Raw genomic sequence first — 18118 nt, 5'->3', positions numbered from 1 at the left:
CCCATTAACCTGTCTCAGCCAGAACTAAGACCCATTAACCTGTCTCAGCCAGAACTAAGACCCATTAACCTGTCTCAGCCAGAACTAAGACCCATTAACCTGTCTCAGCCAGAACTAAGACCCATTAACCTGTCTCAGCCAGAACTAAGACCCATTAACCTGTCTCAGCCAGAACTAAGACCCATTAACCTGTCTCAGCCAGAACTAAGACCCATTAACCTGTCTCAGCCAGAACTAAGACCCATTAACCTGTCTTAGCCAGAACTAAGACCCATTAACCTGTCTCAGCCAGAACTAAGACCCATTAACCTGTCTTAGCCAGAACTAAGACCCATTAACCTGTCTTAGCCAGAACTAAGACCCATTAACCTGTCTTAGCCAGAACTAAGACCCATTAACCTGTCTCAGCCAGAACTAATACCCATTAACCTGTCTTAGCCAGAACTAAGAGGCCATTCAATCAGACACTTCCAACAATTAGCATCACTATATATTCTTGAAGAAATAGTCCACATGCACTATGTACAGTAGCTCCACACTGTGATGAAGAAATAGTCCACCCCAGATTACAATACAGAGCAATATTGCATTTCAATCACCTTCTAAAGAAACTCAAGGACATTGCGCAACAACAAAAGAAGAGAAGAAAGAAGCAAGGAATAGACCTTACAAGTTGGTGGCCGACACCAATAACAGAATGATTAACTATCTGTAGGTTAGCTCCTTATGCTGAGCATTAGCCGGCTACAAAGCGTTAAGACCCACAGATCTGCTATCTTAATTTCATCACTCTGTTGTTGCAGAGAATTTTCACAGCAGGAAAAATAATCCTGTACACTTTTAAACATTTTAAAAGGGCATGTAAAGTTTTAATTTCCATTTAAGAAAAATGTATCAACCCGTGCAAAAATGTTGAGCAATTTTAATTCACATGTCCTGTTGCTGCAGGATTATTTTCCTGCTGTGACAAACTGGTGAAATGAAGATAGGACATTTGTATGGGGGTTTAGATCTGGCCCAGGGGGAGGTGATCTGGAGAGACCGAGAGCGGAGAATGGATTGCCTTCAAGCCTTTTATACAGCCATAAATTAGGGCAAATTTGTCAAAAGAGTAAGAAGAGAGAAACACAGAGAGTATGAAGTCAGGGCTTCGGTAGGCCACAAATAAAACACTATCACAATATTGAATCCATTACACTGTCAGGATACAGCTGGGGGCAGGGGTGCGTTTTATTCCTGACAAGATGTAGATAGTATAGGCCCTAGACGTTCAAAAGAGAGGAGAGGAGAGGAGAGCAGAGCAGTAGCTACTCGCTAGTGTTAGACGATAAGACGATGCACTAGCGAGTAGCTACTGCTCTCTGTAGCAGGTAGCTACTGCTCTCGATGCACTAGCAGGTAGCTACTGTTCTCGATGCACTAGCGAGTAGCTACTGCTCTCTGTAGTGAGTAGCTACTGCTCTCTGTAGCGAGTAGCTACTGCTCTCTGTAGCGAGTAGCTACTGCTCTCTGTAGCGAGTAGCTACTGCTCTCTGTAGCGAGTAGCTACTGCTCTCGATGCACTAGCGAGTAGCTACTGCTCTCTGTGGAGAGTAGCTACTGCTCTCTGTAGCGAGTAGCTACTGCTCTCTGTGGCGAGTAGCTACTGCTCTCTGTAGCGAGTAGCTACTGCTCTCGATGCACTAGCGCGTAGCTACTGCTCTCTGTAGCGACTAGCTACTGCTCTCTGTAGCGACTAGGTACTGCTCTCTGTAGCGACTAGCTACTGCTCTCTGTAGCGAGTAGCTACTGCTCTCGATGCACTAGCGCGTAGCTACTGCTCTCTGTAGCGACTAGCTACTGCTCTCGATGCACTAGCGCGTAGCTACTGCTCTCTGTAGCGACTAGCTACTGCTCTCTGTAGCGACTAGCTACTGCTCTCTGTAGCGACTAGCTACTGCTCTCGATGCACTAGCGAGCAGCTACTGCTCTCTGTAGCGACTAGCTACTGCTCTCTGTAGCGACTAGCTATTGCTCTCTGTAGCGAGTAGCTACTGCTCTCTGTAGCGACTAGCTACTGCTCTCGATGCACTAGCGAGCAGCTACTGCTCTCTGTAGCGACTAGCTACTGCTCTCTGTAGCGAGTAGCTACTGCTCTCTGTAGCGAGTAGCTACTGCTCTCTGTAGCGAGTAGCTACTGCTCTGCTCTCCTCTCCTTTGTAGCTCAGTTGGTAGATTATGACACATGCAACCACCCGTACGTAAAATGTGTGCATGCATTACTATAGGTGACTTTGGATAAAAGCATCTGCTAAACGGCATACATTATTATATTATGTACGTGTAGTGTACCATATGAAAGTATTCAGGAATACACCAAAACAGGATAAATCATCCTTTTGAAAAAAAATATATATATTTGGATATCAACTTCTTTCATGGACGTTCAAGATTTTGAGAGAGACAGTTGTCCAGTAAGCCAATTGTCTCGACTAAAAGTCCCAAAAATGTACCTTTTATCACTTGACATTTTAGTCAGTTACACAGGGGAAATTAGGGTTAAGTGCCTTGCTCAAGGGAACATCACATTTTTTTTTTCTCCACCTAGTTAGCTTGAGGATTCAAAGGAGCAACCTATCGGTTACTAGCCCAGCGCTCTTAACCACATGGCTACCTGCCGCCCTCTCCCCAGTGAGTCATCATTTCAATCCTTTTACAGATGGGAATGGAGGAAGTTTGACTTGCATATCAATTATGCTTATATATGTTAATCCTGAGTGAGGCAAAATACAAAGTTCATCATTCCAGTCGATACAGAGTGTTGCGATACATTTTAGTCTATATCTAACTGTTGTCTAACGGTAATTGACACCCCCCCCTTCACACACACACACACACACACACACACACACACACACACACACACACACACACACACACACACACACACACACACACACACACACACACACACACACACACACACACACACACACACTTGTGCAATACAAGAGAATACACTTTGCACATCTATGCCATTCCAGTGAAGGCAATGAAAGCAGATCACTGCTTTCAAGAACAAAAGATAGAAACAAAGATGGCCGTCAAAGATGGCCGTGAAAATGCAAAACATGCCATGTTTTCTGAGCTCTAGATTCCTAGAGCTCAGAAAACATGGCATGTTTTGCATTTTCATGTCTGTCCATGGAATCCTCAACCTTGGCACTAGGAATCTAGAGCTCAGAAAACAGTATTATACAGTATTAAGTGAGAGAGAGCAAAAAGCCAAGCTTATTTCCAATAAGCAGAAATCGCTACGCCAATTCCTGGTTGCTCAAATTCTAATAGTTTGCCACCAAAAAATGCTTATGTACAAAACAAGCAGTCATTGTGTAGAGAATCATTGTACCATCTAAACCACTGTAAAATATATTTTCCATAACGAAACACATAGTAGGGCTCCCGAGTGTCGCAGCGGTCTAAGGCACTGCATCTCTGTGCAAGAGGTGTCACTGCAGACCCTGGTTCAAATCCAGGCTGCATCCCATCTGGCCGTGTATTGGGAGTCTCATAGGGCGGCGCACATTTGGCCCAGCATCGTCCGGGGTAGACCGTCATTGTAAATAAGAATTTGTTCTTAACTGACTTGCCTAGTTAAATAAATAAAACACACAGCTGTTTGAAGCTGGTGTGCAATACATAAGAAATAGAACAGATATATTGCTTCTAAGACTTGCTTTCAATGAGAATTGAAGAACTATAACTCAAATTCCTATTTCGTCTGGTCACCCAAAAAAGCTACATATTTTTCCTTTAACCGGGGTTCGCATTTGATTTAGTCATATGATGTATGTGCACTTTAGACTCAATCTGAAACTCTGCAAGTCAAGATGCAGTGGGAAGCACAATTGAAAGAGTTTCTCAAACTGGAGGCGAGGCTTCATCTATGCCATGGAACACAGAGTTTAACAAATGAGTATCATCACTCATTTAAAATCAGTCATTTTCACTATGAGTGTTAAGTTAGTACAACAACCTTTGGTTTTTATTAAATTAGACAATGGATGACAAATCTCCAGTTATGAGACAATAATTATTACTAATTCATCTTAAGTGCCAAACTTAAAATGGTACTGGCTTAGTACTGCAGATTGGCCTATATTTTCAAGAGCTGACTGCCGACGAAAGTCTCTGAACACTGCTTGCCCTTAGTCCCTATCTGTCTTAATTTCCCTATTTAAAAAAGAAACTCCAGAATGCTTTAGAAGTCGAACGGAGTAGATGACAAGCAGAGAGATGAGCCAGGAGAGAACTCAAGAGGGAAATGCAAATAGATAAAGGGAAGGAGACAGACAGACAGAGAGAGACGAGAGGGAGATAAGAGAGGGTGAGAAGAGAGAGAGTGAAGAAAGGGAGAGAGCAGAGGAACAGTGGAAAATGGAAGGGAGTTGAGCAGCTGAGACGAGAGAGAGAAAGTGAGAGAGAGAGAGAGAGAGAGAGAGAGAGAGAGAGAGAGAGAATGTGTATGTGTGTGTGAGAGAGAGATAGATAATGTGTATGTGTGTGTGAGAGAGAGAACAGCAGAAAGAGATATAAAGAAAGAGAACACGAGACAGAGAAAATGTGTGTGTGAGAGAGAGAGAAAGGGAGAGGAAAATTAGAAACAGAGGAAAGAATTCAGTTGAAATTACATGAAACATGCCCAGCAATGGCGGCTCTTGGGCGGAGAACCAGGCCTTTATTCTCCTGTCATTTAAAAAGTAACTTGCTGAATTCACAGATATATCACCCTCCCCCCTCTCCCCCTCTCTCCCTCTCTCTCCCTCTCTCTCTCCCTCTCTCTCCCTCTCCTCTCCCTCTCTCTCTCTCTCTCTCTCTCTCTCTCTCTCTCTCTCTCTCTCTCTCTCTCTCTCTCCCCCTCTCTCTCTCTCTCTTTCTCTCTCTCTCTCTCCCCCTCTCTCTCTCCCCCTCTCTCCCTCTGTCTTTCTCTCTCTCTCTCTCTCTCTCTCTCTCCCTCTCTCTCTCCCTCTCTCTCCCTCTCCCACTCTCTCTCTCTCTCTCTCTCTCTCTCACTCTCTCTCTCCCTCTCTCTCTCCCTCTCTCTCCCTCTCTCTCCCTCTCTATCTCTCTCTCTCTCTATCTCTCTCTCCCTCTCTCTCCCTCTCTCTCCTCCTCTCTCCCTCTCCCTCTATCCCCCCCCTCTCTCTCTCTCTCCCTCTCCCTCTCTCCAGTGGCCCTGCTGAGTCATCAAGAGGTTACAGCAGGACCAAGGCATGAGGTGTCCTACTCCTCTCATCTGCCAATCTTAAAACATTGAACAATTCAAAAACAAAAAACATGCCATGTTTTCTGAGCTCTAGGAATCTACAGCTTTAAGAGAGAGAAATCTTGCTGCTGTGATGACACACTGTGTAATTTTACCCAGTAGATATGGGAGTTTAACAAACCCAATTTGGATAAACTCTCATATCTACTGGGTGAAATACCACAGTGTGCCATCACAGCAGCAAGATTTGTGACCTGTTGCCACAAGAAAAGGGCAACCAGTGAAGAACAAACACCATTGTAAATACAACCCATATTTATGCTTATTTATTTTCCGTTGTGTACTTTAACCATTTGTACATTGTTACAACACTGTATATATATATAATATAAAATTGACAGCCTGATTTGTTTGTCAACGGCCTTTGTGATTTAATTGGGAGGGGGGGGTATCACATACCAAGGCAGTGGCGATAGCCTGGGAATTGAGAGAGTTTGTGTGTTTTGTCTCTCTAATTAAGCCTTGTGAGATTCCCCTCACTGCTACACTATCACACACCTCCAAGGACATGAATTAAACAGAGAAGAAGAAGCAAATTCTTGCAAGAAAGGCGCCTACCAGCACTGGGGGTCATAAAAAAACAGCGTTTTGTCATTTCCTCCCTCGCCCTAACAAAGTGACAGAATAAATAAATGACCTTTAAGTAGACGGCATCCCTCTAACTAGCATTCTGCCTGCCTTTCATCTACATCCTACTACTGGTCGGTGGAAAGAGGTAGCTAACTAACAAGCAGCCACCCAAAAACAAAATAACCATGAAAAACTCGAACATGGAGGCAGGAAGCAGAAATAAGATGGCACAAGTTAAAAATAATCATACATCTTGAACACAGAGGCAAGAGGCAGAAGTATGATGCTAGATATGGAGAATAGAGGTTTGATGCGTGCTGCTTATGCTTGGGAAAGATGGCCCGACCCCTCTCTAGGAGCTATCATAGAGCTACAATATTCTACGCTCCCTGTGTCTGAAAACATGTCGGGACCTCTGGCTTCGGCAAAGTGCGGCGATGGGGAAATTGTTCAATTAGAACGTAATACTCCTGATATGCTATCATACGCTAATAGCTAGACCGCGGTTTAGCACATCTGATTGGGTTGTTGTGAGACACTAAACGGCCAGCCGGAGATACGGGCACAAATTCACAAACACAAAGGCTGACAAAAACTAACATAAGCCTACTGAAGCAACAGTTAGGCGTGTCACCTCAGCCTATCCTTTTCCCTGGTGTTTTTAGCTTGTGAGCCTTCACGAGTGACACACACAAATAGACGAGTCTGTTCATCCTCATTGACAAAAACACAGAGCACTGAAATTCCAATTTCCAATCCCAGAATTTGGATTCACCCGCATGCATGGTCTGAAGCCCAATAGAACACTGAACATTACATCTCTGGGAGGGTTAGTAAGTAATGGCGTGGGAATCAGATAGACAAATCCATTTGGATTCATGAAGCTTTGTTTGAGCCGGTAATAGGAGAATATATAGACTGAGACAACAGAGGGGAGTCAGTAGCAGACAGTGGCAGCAATGTAGGTAGCTGTTGTAGGTAGTTGTTGAATGTAGCTGTTGAATGTAGCTGTTGTAGGTAGCTGCTGTAGGTAGCTGCCTGTAGGTAGCTGTTGAATGTAGCTGTTGTAGGTAGCTGCTGTAGGTAGCTGCCTGTAGGTAGCTGTTGAATGTAGTTGTTGTAGGTAGCTGCTGTAGGTAGCTTGTGTAGGCAGTTGTTGTATGTAGCTCACCAGCAGGAAAGGAAGAGGCAGAGAGGGGGAGGAAAATATACAAATCCAGAAAGGTAGGCCATACATGTTTCAACCAGGCACAATGGCAGACATACTGTATATATGCATGTTGATCAATAATCATTGATGCCTCTTACAAAGGCCTGGTGCCCCTTTCTCTATCTCTCTCCTCTCTTTCTATTTTCCCCTCTGCCCCTTACTTTTCAGATCCCCAGGTCCATTGTTGGATCCAAATGGGCTGTATCAGGCTGTATCACAACCGGCCGTGATTGGGAATCCCATAGGGCGGCGCACAATTGGCCCGGCATCGTCCAGGTTAGGGTTTGGTCGGGTTAGGCCATCGTTGTAAATAATAATTTGTTCTTAACTGACTTGCCTAGTTAAATACAAGTTAAATAAAAGGTTCAATAAAAAGGGAAGCTTGCACAGCACCATATGGCCACGCATACAGCAGAGTCTAAATGGATTATTCTTGAAGATTAAGATTTTATTATATCTGCAGATGAACTGTACAAGGTCATAGATCCCTCCCTTATCTTAATTCTGATGCCCGAGCCTTGGTCCTTCTTTGAAGCATCAGTCGTCCTACAACACACACACAACACACACACACACACACACACACACACACACACACACACACACACACACACACACACACACACACACACACACACACACACACACACACACACACACACACACACACACACACACACACACAGGGAGCATTGTAGTACCACCTCAATAAAACATAAAAGCATTGAACATGAAAATGATGAATCATTCATAGATATTTAACCGGTAATGGCGCGTTCTAACTAACAGGGTTAACAACTAACGACAGCGACTTGCTGCCGTTGTCACAACGCGTTACCCTAACGGCCCCCCTCGCCCGGACAAACGTTGTCCACGGCGACCGGCGACTGTGTTGTCATGGCAAAGAAGCAGGAGGCGAAATGTCGCGCTGACCTTCAAGAGTTAGGACTCGAGGGGCCATGTGGCGCTAGCCTCGTTAACAGCCATGCCCCGAGAGAGACTTCTTCCTCGATGCCTCGGCCAATGATAGGGCTCTTAATTGTCAATTTTCCAGAAGGAAGGCAACCTGCCAGGGAGAGTTTGTTAACCAATCTGTATGGAGCTGATAGGAGACAGGGGAACCTGCCCGTGCTGGGAGGATGGGGGACCAATCACAGCTTGGTTTCTCATGCTGTACTGTATGTATACTACATTTACTGTTGTTTCATGTTTAGCCAATTCAATATGTTATGAACTAAGTACATCTGTACCTTGTGTTGTGTTTTGTCAGTGCTTCTAAGACGGAAAGAGAAATTCCCTCATGGGCAATTAAGAACTCTACTCTCACATGTCAATAATCATGTCATCAATCATATTGTCTCAAAAAGATTTGTTGAGTACACAACGACACAAAATCCTTTCCCTTGCTTTCAGCTTGTCCACAATGCTCTTCAACTTGCCTATTTCCAGGTAAAAGCTAACATAATATTTTTGGGCCAGTTTACAGCAGGCATGTTTACAGCAGGCATGTTTACAGCAGGCATGTTTACAGCAGGCACGCTCTCACAACCACTCAAATTATGCTTTGATTACATCTGTAATCTATTTTCAAACTTATACAAGGAGTGTACCAAACATGAGAAACCCCTTCCTAATATTGAGTTGCACCCCGCCTTTTGCCATCAGAACAGCCTCAATTCGTTGGGGCATGGACTCTACAAGGTGTTTGAAAGCGTCCCCCAGGGATGCTGGCCCATGTTGACTCCAATGCTTCCAACAGTTGTGCCAAGTTGGCTGGATGTCCTTTTGGTGGTGAACCATTCTTGATACACACAGGAAACTGTTGAGTGCAGAAAAACCCAGCAGCATTGCAGTTCTTGACACAAACCTGGCACATACTACCTTACTGTTCAAAGACACTTCAATCTTTTGTCTTGCCCATTCACCCTCTGAATGACACACACACCCAATCCATGTCTCAAGGCTTAAAAATCCTCCTTTAACAAGTCTCCTCCCCTTCATCTACACTGACTGAAGTGGATTTAACAACTGACATCAATAAGGGATCATAGATTCACCTGGTCATGGGAAGGGCAGATGTTCTTAATGTTGTGAAGTCTCAGTGTACGTTGTGTAATTTCCCTCTATTAACAGCGTTGATACATCTGTGTCCAGTTATTACACTGCTGTGATTATGCAACATTACTAAGATGGCTACACGGTGAGAAATGAACAAAATGGAGAATACATCCCAGGAAACATACTCAATGATTCTTGTTATTACTTAAAACATGTGAGTTGGTATACCTTCATTAGGATGTTAACCAATAGGCAACATACAGTGTACAACACAAGCATTTCGCTACACTCGCAATAACATCTGCTAAATATGTGTATGTGACCAATCCAATCTGATTTGATAACTTGGCTATATCTATCTATATGTTACGCGATCTGTGGAAGCGACACAACCTAACCTCCAATCAGACCTTGAGCCCGTATCCCAGAAATAAAGCGACATAAATCTGCACTTAATGATTTCTTCAGAATTCCCAGCAGCATCTCCTGCTACAGCTCACCCCCTCCTTTCTTCCCTCTCTCCTTATCAATTAAGCAGAGAAATACACATAACCAAGCAGACCTTCATTGTTAGTGTCACCTTCTTTCTCATCCCCCAAGAACACAGTACAGGTTCCCCATTTCACAGAGAGACAACTTTGAGACAGTGTTGACCCCGGATCACTCTGTGTATTCCCCTTCCAATCAGTCTGACACAAGAGAAGCCCCTAGGCGTTTCTCCCAGCAGCCACGGAGTAGAGGAGAGTGAACTTGATCTCTCTCCTCGGATGTGAGGAGACGTCCCTGGCTTTCTGCATGCAGTGGTCCCCGTCCTCAGCTTGCCTTTTCCCCACAGCCCCACTTGCATACACATCAAACCCATTAAAGTGTCAAGCTTCACAGCGGAGCAAAATAAGGATGGAAACTTAGTGGTGAATAATAGTTGTTTTTTCTGCCACTCATTCGAATGGCAATGTACAATACAGTATATCATCAAGGACCTAGCAGGTTTTCAGTGATGACGACAGACCACTAGATCTATCTGTGCAATTGAATGCAAGTGATTTTTTTCTACCTTCTCTGTGTGTTCCAGGACAGCATTTGCATATATATATATTGAGGACCATATGCTGCCTGATAAGAACACTTGTATGCGCCACTATTTGGCCGCAAAAGAGAACTGGCGGCACCAGTTGTGGGTTCCTCGAGCATCCCCTCATTACTGTGAGTTATGAGGGGGCTCAGGGTGGGGAGTCTGTGGATGTCAACCTTTCCTTTACCCACTATTTACATTTCTCCAAAAACAAATGAGTCGGGGCAAATGTGTTTGTGCACGGCCGGGGGAGAGGAGGGATATTTTCACATTGACATTTTCCTACTTAGAATTTGTAATTCTGCCGGCAGCGGGAAAACATTACCCCCCCCCCCCCGACTGTTTATCTTGAGGTGACAACTAACAAGCTTCTGCCTGATAATTAGATGGCCGCCGTCGAGTGTGTGTGTGTGTGTGTGTGTGTGTGTGTTTGTGTGTTCTCCATAACGTGTGACATGTGTGTGTGTGTGTGTGTGTTGTGTGTGTGTGTGTGCCTCTCCAGATGCATCATTCAAAGTTCTCCATAACGTTGACATGATTATATGTTTCTCGCTACGCATCGTGCCTTTAGGGTGCTTTAAAAGCCTCTCCAGATGCATCCATTACATTTGGACTGCATTAACGATGCAGTGGTCACAATCATCCATTCCATTTGGACTGCATTAACGATGCAGTGGTCACAATCATCCATTCCATTTGGACTGCAGTAACGATGCAGTGGTCACAATCATCCATTCCATTTGGACTGCATTAACGATACAGTGGTCACAATCATCTATTCCATTTGGACTGCATTAACGATGCAGTGGTCACAATCATCCATTCCATTTGGACTGCTTTAACGATACAGGGGTCACAATCATCCATTCCATTTGGACTGCATTAACGATGCAGTGGTCACAATCATCCATTCCATTTGGACTGCATTAACGATGCAGTGGTCACAATCATCCATTCCATTTGGACTGCATTAACGATGCAGTGGTCACAATCATCCAATCCATTTGGACTCCATTAATGATGCAGTGGTCACAATCATCCATTCCATTTGGACTGCATTAACGATGCAGTGGTCACAATCATCCAATCCATTTGGACTCCATTAATGATGCAGTGGTCACAATCATCCATTCCATTTGGACTACATTAACGATGCAGTGGTCACAATCATCCATTCCATTTGGACTGCATTAACGATGCAGTGGTCACAATCATCCATTCCATTTGGACTGCATTAACGATGCAGTGGTCACAATCATCCATTCCATTTGGACTGCATTAACGATGCAGTGGTCACAATCATCCATTCCATTTGGACTGCATTAACGATGCAGTGGTCACAATCATCCATTCCATTTGGACTGCATTAACGATGCAGTGGCCTCAATCATCCATTCCATTTGGACTGCATTAACGATGCAGTTGTCACAATCATCCATTCCATTTGGACTGCATTAACGATGCAGTGGTCACAATCATCCATTCCATTTGGACTGCATTAACAATGCAGTGGTCACAATCATCCATTCCATTTGGACTGCATCAACGATACAGGGGTCACAATCATCCATTCCATTTGGACTGCATTAACGATGCAGTGGTCACAATCATCCATTCCATTTGGACTGCATTAACGATGCAGTGGTCACAATCATCCATTCCATTTGGACTGCATTAATGACGCAGTGGTCACAATCATCCATTCCATTTGGACTGCATTAACGATGCAGTGGCCTCAATCATCCATTCCATTTGGACTGCATTAACGATGCAGTGGTCACAATCATCCATTCCATTTGGACTGCATTAATGACGCAGTGGTCACAATCATCCATTCCATTTGGACTGCATTAACGATGCAGTGGCCTCAATCATCCATTCCATTTGGACTGCATTAACGATGCAGTGGTCACAATCATCCATTCCATTTGGACTGCATTAACGATGCAGTGGCCACAATCATCCATTCCATTTGGACTGCATTAATGATGCAGTGGTCACAATCATCCATTCCATTTGGACTGCATTAACGACGCAGTGGTCACAGTCATCCATTCCATTTGGACTGCATTAACGATGCAGTGGCCTCAATCATCCATTCCATTTGGACTGCATTATCGATGCAGTGGTCACAATCATCCATTCCTTTTGGACTGCATTAACGATGCGGTGGCCACAATCATCCATTCCATTTGGACTGCATTAACGATGCAGTGGTCACAATCATCCATTCCATTTGGACTGCATTAACGATGCAGTGGTCACAGTCATCCATTCCATTTGGACTGCATTAACGGTGCAGTGGCCTCAATCATCCATTCCATTTGGACTGCATTAACGATGCAGTGGCCTCAATCATCCATTCCATTTGGACTGCATTAACGATGCAGTGGCCTCAATCATCCATTCCATTTGGACTGCATTAATGACGCAGTGGTCACAATCATCCATTCCACCTGGACTTTATTAACTATGCAATGGCCACAATCATGTCCTATGCTGTATGATGGTGGAGTGACTGCAGAATGTGACTCATCCCACGGAAAAGGGATTGCAACCGGCGTGTGTGTGCGTGCACACGCATGTTGGCAACACAGCCCACTGGGCACACACAGTTTGAATCAACGTTGTTTCCAAGTCATTTCAATGAAAATGGAGGTACTTGATTGTGTGTGTACAACACAAGTTTGATGAGGGGCAAGACAAGTGGTAAGACAATGTCTCTATAGAAGAGATGAAACACTGAATAAGGAGAATGTCTTACATCTCTGATCTTGACATTCACCTCTTAGAAAAGCCCGGGGTGCACTGGTGGACGGAGGGAGATATGGCCACTGTAGGGGACAACATGAGAGCTGGGACGAAAAACTGAGGATGCCATGCTTTATTTCCATGTAGTTCCATGTAATATTACATAATAAAGAATATTTGTGGTCTAGATTTATATCAGAGACTTTTCATGGGGACATGCCTTTCATTTCATTTAGCAGACATTATACTGGCATTTACTAAATACAATACAGAAAAAAGCATTTGGCTAATGTTCTATTACAACTGGATGTCTTAACTGTTCTCTGAAGAATAGGAGGGAGGGAGGAGGGAGGGAGGGAGGGAGGGAGGGAGGGAGGGAGGGAGGGAGGGAGGGAGGGAGGGAGGGAGGGAGGGAGGGAGGGAGGGAGGGAGGGAGGGAGGGAGGGAGGGAGGGAGGGAGGGAGGGAGGGAGGGAGAGAGAAGAGGGAAGATGGAGGATTCTAAAACAAGAGATGATGAAAAAAAAAATCAATGGGCCAGTTACCAATTATACCCAGACTTAATATAACACTGAAAAATATTTCTTCAGATAATGTAAAATACTTCCAAACCCATACAGGGTGACATTTTGGAGTAGCTCTCATTCAGACTACTAGTTATTTACAGTGTCTGAGTGTGAGCAAGGGGCGGGGTCGCGCTTTCTGTGGAAATCTTCGGAGAAATGCTGAATGCTTATGGGCATTCAGGAGAGAGAGGAGTCAGTCCAAATTTCACAAGTGATAGAGTTTATTAGTTTTTCTCTGTACCAGCATTGTAGTTAGTTTAGTTTTAGTTTTTTTATTAGGCCTGGGAAATCGCTTACGTGTTATCAATGCAGTGTAATAGTAATCAAATGTATATGATGTTGCTGTGTATTATAATTCTCCATGACGCCCTGTTTCTTTTCACAGCCTTGACTAAGGGCAAGATGCTGTTCCTCGCAGGCTTATAACACATACCCATTCTGACCAAGCCGTAAGACTTCGTATCCTACAAGGCAGGACACGCAACTTCATAAAGGAATAGAACATTATAATGATGGATCATTCAAGAGCCCAATTAAATTGGCATTCTATTGAAGATTTCGTATTTTCGTCTTCCCCTTTTCAATAAAACAATAACGATGCCTTTGTTCTTCAAAAGTCTTTAAGACTAATTGGGGAATTTGTTTGATTGTAGGCTGCCACTGTTGCGCATTTTAATATTCTACTATTTGGGCAATAAGGAAATATGTTTTGTAGTAAAACATTTTCTAACGTTTTTCATGATGTTTGTGTGCATGGGTAGCCAAGTATCCTAGCAAGTGATTTATAATCTCCATCCTAACAAATCCACATAATATGCGAAGTCAATCGCTGTGTGCTCATCTATGTATGCTAAATGTATATTGCGAATAGTAAAACCCCAGCTCGACAACCTGAGAAGAAAACGTTTATTCTCCATATGGGCTAACAAATAGACACAAAAAGGCAGTACAAAGGGCAAAATAAGTAATTATGTAGAGTATACATAAAATACTAAAAATAAGACTAAAATCAACAACAACCTGTCCTCTCTTCAGGTAAAATCTCTCCACTAGTCAATGTGGTTGGAATAGGATAATGACATTCAACAGTCAAGGCGGTTGGAATAGGATAATGACATTCAACAGTCAATGTGGTTGGAATAGGATAATGACATTAAACAGTCAATGCGGTTGGAATAGGATAATGACATTAAACAGTCAATGCGGTTGGAATAGGATAATGACATTCAACAGTCAATGCGGTTGGAATAGGATAATGACATGCAACAGTCAAGGCGGTTGGAATGGGATAATGACATTCAACAGTCATGGCGGTTGGAATAGGATGATGACATTCAACAGTCAAGGCGGTTGGAATAGGATAATGACATTAAACAGTCAATGTGGTTGGAATAGGATAATGACATTAAACTGTCAATTCGGTTGGAATAGGATAATGACATTAAACAGTCAATGTGGTTGGAATAGGATAATGACATTAAACAGTCAATGCGGTTGGAATAGGATAATGACATTAAACAGTCAATGCAGTTGGAATAGGATAATGACATTAAACAGTCAATGCGGTTGGAATAGGATAATGACATTAAACAGTCAATGCGGTTGGAATAGGATAATGACATTAAACAGTCAAGGCGGTTGGAATAGGATAATTACATTAAACAGTCAAGATAATAATTACATTAAACAGTCAAGGCGGTTGGAATAGGATAATGACATCAAACAGTCAATGCGGTTGGAATAGGATAATGACATTAAACAGTCAATGCGGTTGGAATAGGATAATGACCTTAAACAGTCAATGCGGTTGGAATCGGATAATTACATTAAACAGCCAATGCGGTTGGAATAGGATAATGACATTAAACAGTCAAGGTGGTTGGAATAGGATAATGACATTAAAAAAGGGTGTCACCTGAACTCAGACAATCAATCACCAGCCACCACTGTTCCCGTGTCCTGAGTGACTCTACCTTTCAATGAATGGATTTGAGAGCGCACCCTGAAAAAAGGCACCACAACTAAACATCTAAATCCCTGGCGAAGAAAAGAACCCCGCAATTGAATGCGCAAACATGGATCAGAGTCAGATACGCTTTACGATAAAGGCACATGTCAATAATGCATGTTCAACATTTTGCATTGGGCTACCCCTACAAGATATCAAGTTGATGGTGTGTGATATCATTCAACCCTTGAAACGTACATTATCCGGTAGCGTGCCGTTTATAATCAAAAGGCTATGAATGTATGAAGTGATTTCGCCCGTGCGGATAGGCTACATTCATACGAATGGTGGTCTTAAATGCTAATCAAACGCCTCTCATGGTTGGCTTCGTTAATGTACACCCCCGTGGAGATATACACCTTCTCACTGAAGATGATTCAGTAATGCGTTATTCATAACTACATCTGAAACTTCAAGGATTTATACTGTAACAAATGGTTGCGCTAAACAAATACCCAGTAAGGCTATTGTAAATCAAATAAAGTGAATCAACTTTAATAACCAACAAACGGACACGTCAATAACGTCTAAACTACGGCGATGCCACTGTAGGCTACCCTACTCTACATTTCTTTATAAAAAGCTATTTTTGAAACCGCTATAACGTTTGCCCACACCAGTAGATTACTCTGTACAAGAATAAGAGAGGATGGCATCCGGCACATTTTTGGCTACGGAGTAGGGTTACCAGTGTCACCTAACCTTTGCGGTATCAGCGTCAGCTCTACCCCGCCGCTTCTTGGTCCGTCGAGCAAGTACTTTGTATAGCATCCGAGTTCGGCATCTGAGTACTCTTGAGAGCTGCTCTTTAGGTACCACTAAGCAGCCTGCATCCACCTCATAGGCTACTGGGTCAGCTGAATTCACAAGTATGGACAGAGGCACTATCGGACGCAGACTGCTTGTCGCGCATTCCACAATGTAGAACCAGTTGAAATACATATTTTCTCCCTTAAAGAAGAACCTCAAAGCATACAAATACAACTCCGTTAGAAAAAAAGAGAATTATTCCTACCTTGATCAGCGATGGAGTTCCTCTCTTTCTTATCGTGCATTCACACAAAAAAACTCACATCTTCTTGTTCAAATAAACAAATAAACAATAATCCCGTATGCGAGCGTCCTGCGGCAGATCCAAAGAAGCGGTTTGGGTTCTAGCGCTGAGTAGTGTTTAAATCCCCCGATAGCGCAGGTTGCTCGGACGCGTGTGGTATCGCAGTTCTGTTCAGCCGCGCTTGGAGAAACCACAGCTGTCCACGTTTGGATGGAGGGTGATGTCATAGCGCCATCCTCTTCTCCTCTCTCGTCCCCCTCCTTTTCCGCCCACCCTTCTACTCGCAGCTCCCTCCTTCTTTCTCCTCCACTGCCGTGGGTTTGTCAATAGTTACCACAGCCACAAAGTAATATCGTAAAAATGAATGCATTTTTTTCTAATCTTTTTGGTCTTAATTTAAGGTTAGCGTTAGGCATAACTTTAGCATTGTGGTTAAAGTTAGGTTTACGTAAAAAATCAGATACATTGTATAAATAGGCGGGGCTTGTGACTTTGTGGCTGTGCTAACTGGTGACGACCCTCCCGTGGGCTACTTTCTCACCCTCCCGACTCTAGTTCTTCCACTTGACGTGATGAAGTCATGGCGTTGCCTACGACCTGCCAGCCGTGCTGTCCATCAGCATCTGCAGCCTCCTTTCCCGGGATTAGATGGAATAAAAGGTGACATAAAAAAGACCAATGTGTGAGAGAGGATGTGAAGACTTCCCTCTCCTTCATGCAGCCAGTGTGGCATAAAAGAAAAGTGCATACTCCTCATAAGACCACAAAGGATTTTCTGTATGGGCCAATGTAGCATGGCCTAGATCTCAAAACCATTTTAGTGAGTCATATTGTGATACCATTAAAACATGTTCGGAGATACCATTAAAATACGTGTGTGTCATGAGAAACCTTGCTTTACCTGAAGACGTGCATTAGTTTCCCAAACTAATGCTGAGACCTGAGTTCAAACACCAGTTAGACACACTGACATAGAGGAGTACTTCAATCCAGTCAGAGAATGTACAGTGCCAGTCAAAGGTTTGGACACACCTACTCATTCAAGGGTTTTTCTTTATTTTTTACTATTTTATACATTGTAGAATAATAGTGAAGACATCAAAACTATGAAATAACACATATGGAATCATGTAGTAAGCAAAAAAGTGTTAAACACATCAAAATAGATTTTAGATTTTAGATTCTTCAAAGTATCCACCCATTGCCGTGATGACAGCTTTGCACACTCTTTGCATTCTCTCAACCAGCTTCACGAGGAATGCTTTTCCAACAGTCTTGAAGGAGTTCCCACATATGCTGAGCACTTGTTGGCTGCTTTTCCTTCACTCTGCGGTCACCTACTCTGTGTCTCACAAAGACATGGCGGTTGGACTCAACAGACCAAAGGACAGATTTCCACCGGTCTAACATCCATTGCTCGTGTTTCTTGGCACAAGCAAGTCTCTTCTTCTTATTGGTATCGTTTAGTAGTGGTTCTTTGCAGCAATTCGACTATCAAGGCCTGATTCACGCAGTCTCCTCTGAA

The 18118-nt window shown here is 43.4% G+C and overlaps 1 long non-coding RNA gene across 1 annotated transcript in view; it reads right to left on the bottom strand.

Annotated features, from left to right (window-relative positions):
• LOC135525343 (uncharacterized) overlaps window positions 1–16789 on the bottom strand; it is a 179827-nt gene extending 163038 nt beyond the window's left edge. Inside the window, exon 1 of the long non-coding RNA XR_010453124.1 lies at window positions 16555–16789. This is a non-coding gene — a long non-coding RNA (uncharacterized LOC135525343). The remainder of the gene's footprint in view (window positions 1–16554) is intronic.
• Between the last annotated feature and the right edge of the window lie 1329 nt (window positions 16790–18118).

The sequence above is a fragment of the Oncorhynchus masou genome, chromosome 31 (assembly GCF_036934945.1).
Source record: "Oncorhynchus masou masou isolate Uvic2021 chromosome 31, UVic_Omas_1.1, whole genome shotgun sequence".
NCBI classification, from domain to species: domain Eukaryota; kingdom Metazoa; phylum Chordata; class Actinopteri; order Salmoniformes; family Salmonidae; genus Oncorhynchus; species Oncorhynchus masou.
Note: the sequence above shows the minus strand (reverse complement) of the source record. Positions and strands in the feature narration are given on the sequence as shown.